This window comes from Lissotriton vulgaris, chromosome 3_1 (assembly GCF_964263255.1).
Source record: "Lissotriton vulgaris chromosome 3_1, aLisVul1.2, whole genome shotgun sequence".
In the NCBI taxonomy this organism is placed as follows: Eukaryota; Metazoa; Chordata; class Amphibia; order Caudata; family Salamandridae; genus Lissotriton; species Lissotriton vulgaris.
This window is the reverse complement of record NC_141689.1, coordinates 1,191,770,525-1,191,785,134: the sequence shown is the minus strand read 5'-3', so window position 1 is coordinate 1,191,785,134 and position 14,610 is coordinate 1,191,770,525.

The following is a 14,610-nucleotide window of genomic DNA, read 5'->3' as shown; positions in this document are numbered from 1 at the left end:
GTGAATACCAAATAGGTACTCGCAAATTGCGCAAGCAATTTCATGGGTGCAAGGGGGCCAAAAGGCCACCCTGATGCAGCCCTGAAATATGCATTTGTGCACATGTGGGGTACATACATGCCCTAAGGGCAAGTATGTGTGCCAGATGGCACTTAAAAAAATGCAAAAAAGTGAATTTTTCTAGGAATTTTCAAATTACCACCAACTAAAAGTTGGTGGCAATTTGCGATTCCTTAATGCCAATTCGCAATTAGCGATAGCAACACGATTTGTATTTAGGGAATCGCAAATTGCGATTACCCATATTGCCAATAAAAAATGTTTGATACTTTGCAAAATGCATTATTGAGATCGCAAAAGGGCCAATTCTGCGAATCGGCCTGTTTTCGATCATAAGAAGAATTGATACATCTGGCCCCTGGTACCCTTAAATACATATCCTAGTCTCGCTATATGCAAAAGATATCACCACCTAATTAAGGGGCCTGCAGCTCAGTCTAAATTGAGTATGCCACGAATGTGTTAAATTTGAGGGATTCATTGGTATTCAAATCAATTGGAGAAAATCCAATCTATTCCCTCTTACATCATTCTCACGACAATTCACACCTAATTTCCCATTGAGGTGGAGCACCACTGAGCTTTGCTACCTCAGGGTGATGGTGTTAAAAAACAAGGAAGGAATTATGAGGGTGAATTAGGGTACAGCGCTTCCACCATCACTGACAGCATCACACACTGGATCTCCCTGCCCTTGTCTCTTGCATTTTTGAAAATGGTCATCTTGCCCAAACTTCTATATCTGTTCCTTAATATTCTCGTGCCGCTGGGATGTCATTGGCATGGGCTGGCAAGCAAGACCACATCCAATGGGACACATTCACATTGCCATTTTGCAAAGGTTGATTTGAGCCTCCTGACATGGAGCTAAATTATCTATGATCCCAAGCACACTTCCCCATCTAATGGTTCAAGCCCATTCCCTTCCTCCCACATTTAGTGACAGAACAAGGATACATTGCTCCCTTATCCACAACTCCTATTTGAGAACCCAAACCAACTACGGATCACTGAGAAAATACCGAAGGACAAAAAATCAACCTACAAAAATATCGGAGCAAGAATATCGATGACAAGAATATCGATATCCTATCTACAACATGGTAAGTACAAAAATCTTTTTTTTTTAATATTGATGTCAAAAATATTATTATTAAAAATATTGTTTTTTTGTTAAACAAATATGTAAAATAAACTAAATAATACTTATAAATAAAATAAACATAGTTAAAAATATTTTATAACATTTAAAAATAATAAGCAATATATATATATAATTTAATAAAAACATAATTAAACATATACATATATTATATAATATATATACTTACTTAATAATCAGTTTTAATAATTATTTTAATAACTTATAAATTATTTACAAATATTATAACTTACAAATACATCTATACACATAAAACAATAACATAAATAAAAACTGAATAATTATGTATAACAAATTAAAACAATAAAATGTACTTTTAATATTTAAGAAAATAATTAGATACTACAGTAACTAAAATATTTAAAAAAATTAAATAGTGGAGGGAAAAAAAACTACTATTCCAACTCCCAAAAAAACAACAGTAAGGAACATGTTGGATAGCGTAGTGTTTAAAATTACTATTCCCACTCCAGAGAGTGCAACAGTAGAGAAAGTGTTGGATAGCGTTATAGTAAAAATTACTATTCCCACTCCAGAGAGTGCAACAGTAGGGAAAGCGTTGGATAGCGTAGGGGTTAAAATTACTATTCCAACTCCAGTGAGTGCAACAGTAGGAAAAGCGTTGGATAGCGTAGGGGTAAAAATTACTATTCCAACTCGAGAGAGTGCAACAGTAGGGGAAGCGTTGGATAGCGTAGGGGTAAAAATTACTATTCTCACTCCAGAGAGTGCAACAGTAGGGAAAGCGTTGGATAGCATAGAGGTAAAAATTACTATTCCCACTCCAGAGAGTGTAAAAATAGGGAAAGCAATGGATAGCGTAGGGGTACAAATTACTATTCGCACTCCAGCGAGTGCAACAGTAGGGAAAACATTGGATAGCGTAGTGGTAAAAATTACTATTCCCACTCCAGAGAGTGCAACAGTAGAGAAAGCGTTGGATAGCGTAAAGGTAAAAATTACTAGTCCCACTCCAGTAAGTGCAACAGTAGGGAAAGCGTTGGATAGCATAGACGTAAAAATTACTATTCCCACTCCAGAGAGTGCAAAAGTAGGGAAAGCGTTGGATAGCGTAGGGGTAAAAATTACTATTCCCACTCCAGCGAGTGCAACAGTAGGGAAAACATTGGATAGCGTACTGTTAAAAATTACTATTACCACTCCAGACAGTGCAACAGTAGGGAAAGCGTTGGATAGCATAGAGGTAAAAATTACTATTCCCACTCCAGTGAGTGCAAAAGTAGGGAAAGCGTTGGATAGCGTAGGGGTTTAAATTACTATTTCAACTCCAGTGAGTGTAACAGTAGGGTAAGCGGTGGATAGCGTAGGAGAAAAATTTACTATTCCAACTCCAGAGAGTGCAACAGTAGGGAAAACATTGGATAGCGTAGCGGTAAAAATTACTATTACCACTTTAGAGAGTGCAACATTAGGGAAAGCGTTGGATAGCGTAGGGGTAAAAATTACTATTCCCACTCCAGTGAGTGCAACAGTAGGGAAAGCTTTGGAGAGCGTAGGGGTAAAATTACTATTCCAACTACAGTGAGTGCAATAGTAAGGCAAGTAATACTTCTTATTTAAATATAAATAATATAAATAGTAACACCAATTACAAATTAATTCAAATATTTTATAATTGTGTAAAATATATTAAATAATCAATTTAAATTACAACTAAAAATGATTTAATAATAAAAAGTACCTACTAATAGTAATTATTTACCTATTAAAAATGAAATAATTAACTATTTAAAAGTATTTTTAAAAATTATCTCAATAACTTTTTTATTAAAAAATGTAATTACTTACAATTAAATTACTTCACAAGCTATTCCCCTAAAAACACACAACCCACTACAGAAATTAATTTAATAAAAGTAGCATAATTATCAATTAATCAATTACAATAAATTACAAAATATATTTTAATTAATTACAAATTAATAATTAATTAACGATTATTTCTAAATAAATACCAATAATTAAAATAACATATTTAAATAATTATAATTAAATTACTCCCCACCCTATTCCCCTATAAACCCACAACCTGCTACAGATAATAAATTACTAAAATGTACATATTTATCAATTAATCCAATACATTTAATTACCAATTATATTTTAAATAATTGCCAATTAATAATTATCTAACAATTCTAAATAAATACCCAAAAATTAAATTACTAATTTAATTAATTATAATAACATTACTTCTCACCCTATTCCCCTATAAACCCACAACCCGCTACATAAAATAAATTAATCACATTAACATATTTATCAATTAATCAATTCAAATTATTTACCAATCATATTTTAATTAATTGCCAATTTTCAATTAATTAATAAATAATTCTAAATAAATACCAATAACTAAAATAACATATTTAATTTATTATAATTAAATTACTTCCCACCATATTCCCCTATAATCCCACAACCCGCTACAGAAAATAAATTACAAAAAATAAAATATTAATCAATTAATCCATTAAAATTAATCAGCAATTATATTTTAATTAATTACTAATTAATAATAATTTAACAATTAATTCTAACTAAATACCAATAAATAAAATAACATATTTAATTAATTATAAATAAATTACTTCCCACCCTATTCCCCTATAAACCCACAACCCGCTACAGAATTATATTACACAAAAATTAAACATTAATATTAACTTACCTTAAATTCGATATTTTTGTTGTCTATATTCTGTCTAGTCGATATTATGTCCATTCTATATTTTTGATTCGATATTATTGCTATTCTAGTCGATATTACATTTTTTCTAGCAATATTTTTGTAGTCTATATTATGTCTAGCCGATATTATGTCTATTCTATATTTTTGACTCAATATTATGTCTAGTCGAAATTAAAAACTCGATATTTTGACTAGTTACCGGTTTAGAAACCTTAGATCCAGTTACACACCATCCAGATTTTTTAATCATCACAAAATCCCCCACAGCTACTTTTGTGGTATTGATGTCATGTGTTGTATTGTAATGCATTTTGGTATTCATGCACTTCTCATCTTCCTTTTTTTTCTAACCCACAGTGTCGGCATGGTGACGCTTATCAGTGAGAAACTTATTCACCCAAGGAAGTTCCAGAAACGTATCCAGGTGACTTCCACGAAACAGAAGAAAATGAGACTTTTCTGTAGTAATGTGAGGTGAGAACCTGTACACACCAACCCTTTTGGAAACCTCTTCCTTCCAATTGAGACAGTTGTTCTTTGCCAATGAGATGGTTTCTTTCAGGACCTTGTTGTACCTTTCTACCATTCCATTCGACTCAGGATGATAGAAGGCACATTTTTATTAAGTACACCACACCCCTAGAGAAAATCCTGCATCTCTTTCGAAACAAGCTGCACTCCATTATTAGTTAAGTGTTTCTGGCAAACCGTCTCTAGTAAACAAATGTTTCAAGAAGGTAATTACAGACTTCGTGTCCACACCCCTAGAGAAGTTTATTTCAGTCCAGTTGGAGAAAAGATCCATCACTACAATGACATAGGTATACTGACCATCCCCATGTACAGGGCACAGATTGTTCAAATCGATGTCCTTCCAAGGTCCACTTGGAAGTGTTCTGACAACCATGCATTGGGTTCTGGTTTTAAAACTTTTCTCACTCAGAGAGCATTGAACACATTCTCTCACCAAGCGTTCGACATGGACATCCATGCCAGGTCCCCAGTAAGTAGAGCACAATCTCTCTTTAGTTTTTGAAATGCTAAGATGACATAACAACTCAGCCACCCAACTGGCTCTGTCCACAGGTTCTGCTCAAATGTCAAGAACATTCTTCAGGCTAGGGCTAGCCAGCATTCTAGAACATGGACGTGTGATGTAATGCTAAAGCACATACCACAAGAGGCTTACATCAATTTGATTGTGAAATCGAAAACACCAGCTGCCATGTCTTTAGAGCAAATTCCCACTGCCACAGCCAAGATAGGGACATGTTAAAGTTAAAAGACATTATTGCTCATCAATCAAGAAATAAGCACTCTAAACCTCTCACTTATGCCAGTGAGCATGTGAAGTTCAAAAATGTAAGAGATGAACTTTTAGTAGCTCAGGAAGGCAGCATTCTGCGAGGCACACAAATTGTCATTCCTGAGAATCTCTGACAATAAGTAATCAAAGTCATCCATGAGTGACATCAGGAATAGGTGCCACTAAGAGAGCTCTCTGTGATCGAGCCTGGTTCCCGCATTTTGACGTAAGGGTAAAAAAAGAATTAAAGACTTGTCACATATGCAACTGTCTTTCGTCTTAAGTTATTCAGCATCCCTGGTTTCGAGTGACCCAACGCTTAATTGAAGAATTTTAATTGCCTGTATATCTATGATTATCTCTGTATTTATTCATATATTTATTTTGTGTATTCATTTATTTATTAATTTGATTATTTAGCTAGTTTTAAAAAGTTGTAACTTTTACTTTAACAAAGCCGGAGATGTATTGTCTTCTAAATAAAAGAACACTGGAACTCTTTTGGTTCCTATTGTACACCGTAGGCCTGTGACGTAAGCATTGGAGAAATGAGTTGAAGGAAGGCTTAGAATGTTGAGTTCTAACTTGAACGCAGCAGAATAAAGACATGTACAAACTACTCTCCTTGTGTGGCTTGGTTATTGGCAAGTACCTGGGCTGGCAGGACACTACACCTACTCATATGTGTGGTCCTGAAGCCCTTAGGTACATGGCCAGCAAGCTATGCCATATTGGGTGTTGTGTGGTTGGAATGGTGGTGTTCGTGTTTTGTGATCCTATACGGGAAGCGCTTCCAAGTCATGTGTAATGACCACTGAGATGCAATTATCATGTATATCGGACATAACGCGTAGCAGTGTGGTGAATGATGAGATGTCAGAGACAAAAATGCACAGTTAATGGTTTTTAAGTACACTGGAAGCTTTGAGAGGCTCTGCAGGACCCTTTATGGTATTGCTCATTATTATAGTCTGCTCATTTGTGGGCCTGAGCCGGCATGGTTGGAGAGACAGAGAAGTGAAGAGGTCTACTGTGATCTGCATAGTTACTACCATTCCATATCTAAGTGTCATTGTGAGACATAAAGAAGCGGCCATAGTCTATAGATATTCAGGGCCTGCAGGCTTGGACTAGATTAAAGTCTTTTGATTTACCTCCAGTGTAGGATAGATCTCTTTAACTATTCCACACCTGTTCATTTAGTGATGGGTATTTTATTGGCTGCACAGTGCTGGTGATGGACAACCCTCATAGCAGATAAGTATTATATAAATGTAAGAGGTGTAACTTAAAGTTTGGTGCCGACCCCTGAGTGTTCCTTTAGTGTGGGTTAGAAATGTTATATATGAAATTGCATAAGTACATTTTACCCCGTCAGCCCTCATTCACTTACCTGCCTATTGAAAGTAGTTTGCTGGTTGGGTTGTTTTCAATCTGTGGAATGTAAGCTGAAGATTGAGCTTGAAGGTGTGACTGTCTTTCCGGTTCTGCTGCTGGAATGTGTAATGGTGCAGTTGTCTTGGAAATAGCCAAGTTTTCAACTGTCTTCTGAAGTGTATATGCTCCTGGATGTTTTTTTTTTTAAGTTTTATTATTTTATTGCAAGGAAATACAGCAAAGCATTGTAATAAACAACACACGAAAAACTATATAAAAAAAAGAAGAACAGAGTGTCATCAAAAGTGAAGTGTTGGGATTTCATCATCCCGGTTATAAGACATTCTGCAGCCATTCTTATTGACAATAAAATATCCACATCTACTATGCCTAGACTGTTGGCCCATTTAATCTGGCATTGGTCTAAATCATCCCCAAATTCCTGCATAAGACTTAAATATATAGCACCTATTCGAGGTTTTCTTTGTAAAAGCTCTAATAAAGAATTTTTAATCGGTGGAATTGCGGGATGGCCCTGTAAGAAGCTACGAAGTTGTAGGTATTTAAAAAAATCATTTCTTCCCACAGAAAAATTGGTCATTAAATCCTGAAACTAAATCATTTGCCCATTACAAAATAAATCACCCAGATGCTTTATTCCTTTCTGCTGCCACCTAAACATAATTAAATCATAAAAAAATTCCGGAAATAGCTCCATTGATATAAGAGGAGTATAGAAATTTAATTTCGCTAATTTAATATGTTTTCGAATTTTCTGCCAGACTCCAAAAGCTGATTTCAAAATCTTATATTTGGTTTTTTTGTGATAGCTGGGTTCTACTATTCTCAAAAAGCTACCCTTAACTTTCTCACCCAGAATCATTTGGTAAATTGATGGGGTCTGGCATTCTGCAAGTTCAATTCTTTCACCAAAAATTAGAGGGCCAATGTATTGTAAGACAGCAGAAAAGTAATAAAAAAGAAAATACTGTACGTTCCATCCGCCACATTCCTTGCTAAGAATCATTTTTTTAGCAGATTTTCTATGGCGTTTATAGCCCCAAAGAAAGCGAAATATGGTTCTTTCTAAATTTTTGAAAGAGTGTAGTTGGAAATCCAGAGGAATTGTGCGGAATAAGTATAAAACCTTTGGTAGAACCAGCATTTTTAAGATGTTGGTTCGGCCATAGAGAGACAACCGTAAATGATCAAGATGCTGTAATAAAGTGTTGATTTGGGTGATAATAGGGTTTAAGTTGCGCTCTGGTATTTTTTCTATAGGTAGCGAGATTTTAATTCCTAAATAAGTGACTTCTAAAGTAGTGGGGATATTAGCTGGTGGGTTTTCTCCGGAGCAAAAAACTTGAGTCTTTTCCAAATTAAGTTTATAACCCAAGAAGAGCCCGAACTGTTTAGCAATCTGATCAATAATAGGTAAGGCTGTTTGGACATCTGCTGTAGTAATCACGATATTGTCGGCATAAGCAAGGACTCTGTAGTTAATATTGGCTAAATGTATGGGTTTGATATTAACTTCTGAAAAAAAACGATTAATTAAGGGATCAATATAGAAAGCAAAAAGTAAAGGAGAACAGGGACATCCCTGACGGGTACCCCTGGAGATTGATAAAGGTGAAGATGATTGTCCATTGATTCGAATGTATGCTTTTGGGGTAATATACAAAGTTTTCAAAGCTTTAATGATCCCCTGACCTAATCCCTTCCTGAGCAGAATTTCCCAAAGATAATCCCAAGCAACCCGGTCAAAAGCTTTTTCAGCGTCTAAGAATACGAGTCCAATATTAGACCGAGTTGCTTGGGACCAATCCAAGAAGGAGATCACACGTCGAATGTGATCCGCGGTGTCTCTAGCTGGGATAAACCCATGTTGGTATTTAGAGACTAGAGGGGAAATAATATTAGAAAGTCTAACCTCTAAAATTTTAGAAAAAATTTTGCTATCAGAATTTATAAGTGAAATAGGACGAAAAGATGAGGGCAATAAAGGAGGTTTGCCTTTTTTAAGAAACACCGTAAAATTAGAATCGTGCCATGATTGGGGGGAGTTACCTTGCTGTGCATTTAAACATAAATCCAATAATTCTGCTTTCAATACATTCCTGAAAAGTTTATAAAATTCTAACGGAATGGCGTCAGGTCCTGCAGCTTTTCCTGAAGCTAGGGACATTAGGGAGAGTTCGATCTCCTCCCATGTAAATGGCAGATCTAGTTTCTCCTTCTCTTCAGTAGATAGAATAGTATTCAATACTGGATGAATAAACTGATTGATCTGGTCTAAACAATCAGGACGATCATCATCCGTATATAATTGGGAATAGAAATTTCTGAAAACTCTCAGAATATCTTCCAATTTACTAACTGTTATCCCTAGATGGTTATCTATTTTATTGATACTAGCAAAAGCTGCTTTCTGCCTTGCCCTCTTTGCCAAAATTTTACCCGAATTCTCTCCAACTTCATATAACTCTGTCCTAAATGCAGAGACTTGTTGTGCAAGTTTCGTAGCATATCGTTGGTAAATCGTATTTTTTAGAGCTGCTAATTTCTTTATAATAGTTTCCGTAGGTAAACCTCGCTTACATGACTGCATAAGTTGAACCTCTAAAGATCTAAGATTTTTAAGTTCAGAAGTTACCTGGTTTCGGGTCTCTTTTTGTTTCCTCAAAGAATAACTAAGTGTTTCACCCCGAACCCCGCATTTGAAAGCATCCCAAACTATTTCTGATAATGTAGTGCCTTTGTTATTAAGAAAGAATTCCGGAATCCACACGTTCATACGATCAACATAAACTGGGTCAAACAGTAATTTGCGGTCAAAAGACCATGAGCGGGTAGTATTAACCATATTCAGTGCAAACTTGAGTATTAACGGATTATGGTCTGAGATACCTTTTGGAAGGACCTCAAATTCTATTTGAGCTAAATCATCATATAATCCCTTATATACAAAAAAATAATCTAATCTAAAAAATCTTTGGTGCGGTGCAGAAAAAAAAGTGTGTCCAAACATACCTCCTCGCTTCTCATGACCTACATCAGTTAGTCTGTACTCTTCGATGATCCCTTTAAGTGCTGTAAATACCTTCTTTTTCCTACCCTTGTATGGAATCCTACTATGAATATCAAATGTTTCTTCCAAATGTAGATTAAAATCTCCACAAAAAATAATATTGGGTGACCATTGTGCCAGCTCTAGACTTAAAAAATCAAGTGCACCAGAATCATCCAATATAGATCCATACAAGGAACATATAGTAACTACCAAACCTCCAACTTTAAGTTCTGCAATCACCCACCGTCCAGATAAATCCTCTTTAACTCTTTTAACTTCCCCCATTCCACGCCTCTTGAGTATTGCAACCCCACGTGTTGTGGCACCCTGACGAGAGCATCCTACCACTTCCAACCCAAGATCTCTTAGGGTCCCTCTATTGGACCAAGCAATATGGGTCTCTTGAATGCAAACTACATCCACCCGCATAGTTGATAGCATCTGGGCCATTATACCTCTTTTTCTTTTATCATTCAAACCACATACATTGATAGAGTATATTGACAATTTAGCCATTATAAAATATTTTTGAGTGAGCTAGACTAACCACACACATATGAGCAACAACTGCCGAAATTCGATATCTACCAAAAATTAATCTTAAACAAAAGACAAGTACATGTTTCAGCTGTATGACCTTGCACCCCAAAAGAAAAAATTCATCCCACCCACCCACCCCTTGGTACCCCCCCCACCCCTCCCTTCCCCCACCCTCCCCCCACCAGAAGCGTAAGGGCTATTGCCCTCATTGATGGAATGTGAGTATCAGCTGTGAGATCCATCCGGGTCTGACCCTCCTGACAAAAATAGCAAAAAGAAAATACAGTGCATCTGGAGCTATAAAAAAAACAGCAAGTTAAGTATCAAGACATATTGCTAAGGGGGTCAGCCTATTCAATCTAACTGCAATGTTGAACAAAACCTCGTTCCTTTAACATTTTACTACATAGTTTCTAAGTATTGTTGCGCTTTTATCTCCGATACAAAAAATATGGTTCTTCCTTTATGCACAACTTTGAGTTTAGCAGGGTTAAGTAAGAAGGTTTGACCCCCCTTAGCTTGCATTGGTGCCATAAGCTGTTTTAGTCTCCAACGTTGTTGAACAGTTGCAGCACAGAAATCAGGTCTCACAAAAAATTCGTGCCCCAAGCCTTTTCTAGGTTTAGAAGGTCTTGCCAAATCATAAAGAATCTCACGGAGAAGATAGTTCTGCACACAGATGAGAATAGCTCTTGGATGTTTGTTCCTCCCTTCCTGGTCTGTTTTTTGGTTAAATGGGAACCGATGGGCTCTTATAATTTCCTTATCCCAGTCCCATCCAGTGAGATCCTGAAAAGCATCCGCAAACAAGTCTATTACAAAACGTCGAGTATCTTTCCCTTCTGATTTTTCTCCAACTCCCAAAATGCGCAGATTATTGCGCCGAGCGCGGTTCTCTAAATCGGTTAGCTTCCAGTCCACATCTTGCCTAGTACTGTCCAAGTCTTTAATTGAGTTCTTTTGTAGCGTTAACTCATCCTCAACCGCTGATATACGTGTCTCAGTCTCTTGCACTCTAATATTAGTGTCCGTACTAGACTTGGCCAATCGTCGAACAACATTTTGAAGTTTGCGTACTGCTCCCTGAGTCCGAAGACCCTCTGCCTTGGTTTCTTCTCTGTGAGTTAGAATCATACGATACATTGAGGCCTGTAACTTGTATATGGACTTTAAAGTGATCTCCTCAGTCTCTTCTAATAGCTCAGGAATTTCAGAATTTTCATGATTGTGTTCATTATTTACATCAGCCCCATCTCATTGAGGTTGATTCATTGCTGTTAAATTCTCCTTAGCCCTTTCCTCTATGACCTTACGGACTGTATTTGAAGCTCCTTCATTAGTCAGAAAGTCAGGGCCGAGCATATCTTCCTCTGTGATTTGATTACACTCCTCCGCCCAATCTTTTGCCTGAGGATGCTCCTCATTTAGGAGCTCCTCCTCAAGATCACCTTCTGATGTAACTGATAGATCAGACATTGAAAAGAATTGGCCCCCAGACTCTACAGATTCTGCATCATGTTGTTGTTGTAGGTCGTTTGGTCTAGGTGAAACTCTAACTCCCTCTACAGCAAGGCAAAGCTCAGATACTGCATCATTGTCGTTGACTTCCCCTCTTATACCAGCATCTTCATCAACAGGAGCTATAACAGCATCATTTTTAGCTAATTGGTTCGAATTGATTTTATCGGGGTTAGAGCATGCTGTAACCTTTGATGGGGTCAATTCAGTTGTAGAGCCTTTATTAAGGATATTTGTAGGCTTTTTCTTGAATAACTCAGGTATTGTGGGCTCTTTAGAAAGTCCATTTGTTTGTAAATTGCGGTTTTCTGGGTCTGCTGTATTGCTAGTGCTAGTGTTTGGAGCATTTGCAGAATTCACAACATTTGTGGAGTTAACTGAGTTAGAGATATTTTTTTTGGTTACTCTGCCTTTGGGAGCCATGTTTAAGTGAATAGTGATATATCCCAAACAGTATGCCAAAAGAAAAAAGAATTGGAAGAATAGGGGGAGTCTTTTCCTAATCTTTCCTAGTCACTTAAATCACCTCTAAGAGTTCTGAGATTTCGATACTTTCTGACTTTGCTGGATATTCAATGAAAGTTTTCAAGCACCACAATGTTGCAAATTCAGGAAACAAAAGATATCTTTCTCCACTCACCAAGGTGTCTTTATCCGAGCGTTATAGCAGAAAGAGGAAAAACTGTTACAATTGTTTGTTCAAACACCGCTGACGACGCCTTTAATCGCGTCTTAAAACTTAAATTTAAACAATGTAACTGAAGCGCCGGCAGTATCCTTCAGGGTGGAATTGCAACAATATATCACCGCCAGCCGTTTGTTCAAGCACCGCTGACGTCTTTCCTCGGATCTTGGAACTTAACAATGTAGCAAAAAGCATCGGCAGAATCCTTCAGGGCGGACTTGTTACAATGTTCCACCGTCAGCACAGACGCCCACGCTGCCTCCTCCACCCGTCTCACAGCAATTCACTCGGCTTGCCTCGCCTTGCAGCAAAACTGAAGTTTTGCGATAAGCTGTGACTGGGACGCCGTGATTAAGGCAAATTAAAGCACCGCGGACGCTCAAACCGGGGAAAAGAATCGGCTTCAGTCCTGCAACTCGGACCAGCAGCCCGGATTCACACAAAAGCTACCAAAGAGCAGAGCGACCTTTTCTCCTGCATAACCTCCAACACTCGGCTCACAGATGGGCGGCAGCCGGCGCCACGCTCCACGCTCACGCCAGGCTGGGTCAGATCCCCGGAGAGAACACGAGCAGCTCCTCACACGGCTGCAGTAGCGGCCGCCATCTTGATTCTCTCCCCGCTCCTGGATGTTTTGAATGCTGGCTGGTAGTAAGTTCCAGAGCTTAGTGGCTTGTAATGAGACAGCAGTGCCTCCTACTGATTTCTTATGGTAAGGTGGTATGATGAGTGGTACAAGCCTGGAGTGCAGTGTCCTGTTTTGTTTGTATTGCTTGATTTTAGCTTGCATGAATAGAGTTCATTGCCCGTGTATGCTCTGTGGACAATGCAAAGTGCATTGACCATTGCCCTTCTTGCCATATGTAGCCAGTGGAGTGATTGCAAGACTAGAGTCATGTGTTCTCTTAAGTGAAGGTGGAGAAGTTTTGCAGCAGCATTTTGGATGAGTTGTATTTTGCATAGGATGAATGTGGGTGCACCATGGAATAGTCTGCTGGCATAGTCAAGTTGGAAGATGACAAGTGTGAGGATAGCTTGCAGTTTCTGTTGGTATTCAAGGTAAGGTATGATACAATATAGTGTTTTCATTGTGTAGATGGCACCCTATCTGATGTTATTAACATGTGGTATCAAATAGAGAATTGATCCATGATTACCCTTAGTATCTGACTCATTTTGATGTTGTTTTAGGGGGCTTCATGCTCCTTAGGCCGTATGGGGATAGGCTGGTGTTGTTTGCCTTTGCTTGCAGTCATAATCTCTGTCTTTGCAGTATTTAACTTTAAATGGTTATTCATCATCCATGTGTTTATGTCCAGAAGTCAGCCATTAAGTTATAAATTGTAGAGGTCTTCTAGACCATCCATTTTAAAAAACGATTTGGGTGTCATCTGCATAGTTGTAATAGGTGAGGTTGAATGATGTAATCATGTTTGTTAAGGGGGTTAGGTAGATGTTGATTAATAGAAGAGATATGATGGGCCATTGAGGGACACCACAGTGTTGTGTATGAGGAGCTTTTGTGAAAAGTGGTGCCAACACTAGCTTACATCACAGCAAAGATGTCAAGATATCAGTGGGCATTAGCTGACCTCCCCTCTCACCTTTCACATATGGCAAATCAAACAAGATATGATGATGTGTGAAAAGATTGCACAACTGCACAGGACTCTGAGCCATTTTGTTCTCAAGCCAACAACTTACATGATCTTTCCTATTCCTGATACATAAATGGGTGTCACTAACTAAAACTACCAGTCATTCTGATGCAATATACAATCAGGAAACAACAGATTCAAATATGACAAATTTATTTGATTTGCCTATTGGGCTATGACAAAGTCATCACAAGTCAGGTAGCCTTACATTTGTATGACATTGCTCCAGTATACAGCCTTTCTAGAGACATTATCCTGTGACATATAGCCTGGTGAGATAATGTACCTGATCTAGTGATCTTTATTTTGTTTGCAGAAGCCAGGTAGTTTGTAAGCCCGGGCGGCGTACTCTGCTCCGCCAGCAGAGTTTGCTGAGCTTTACCAACTCCAGGCTCCACTGGGAATGTGAAGTTGAGGCAAAACTTTAACTCCATGGAGGAGCGGAGTATGCCCCAGCGCCCTGCACCAGAGCCTCAAAAAAAGGGTCACAAAACCCACTCATATGCTCTCTGGCGTCT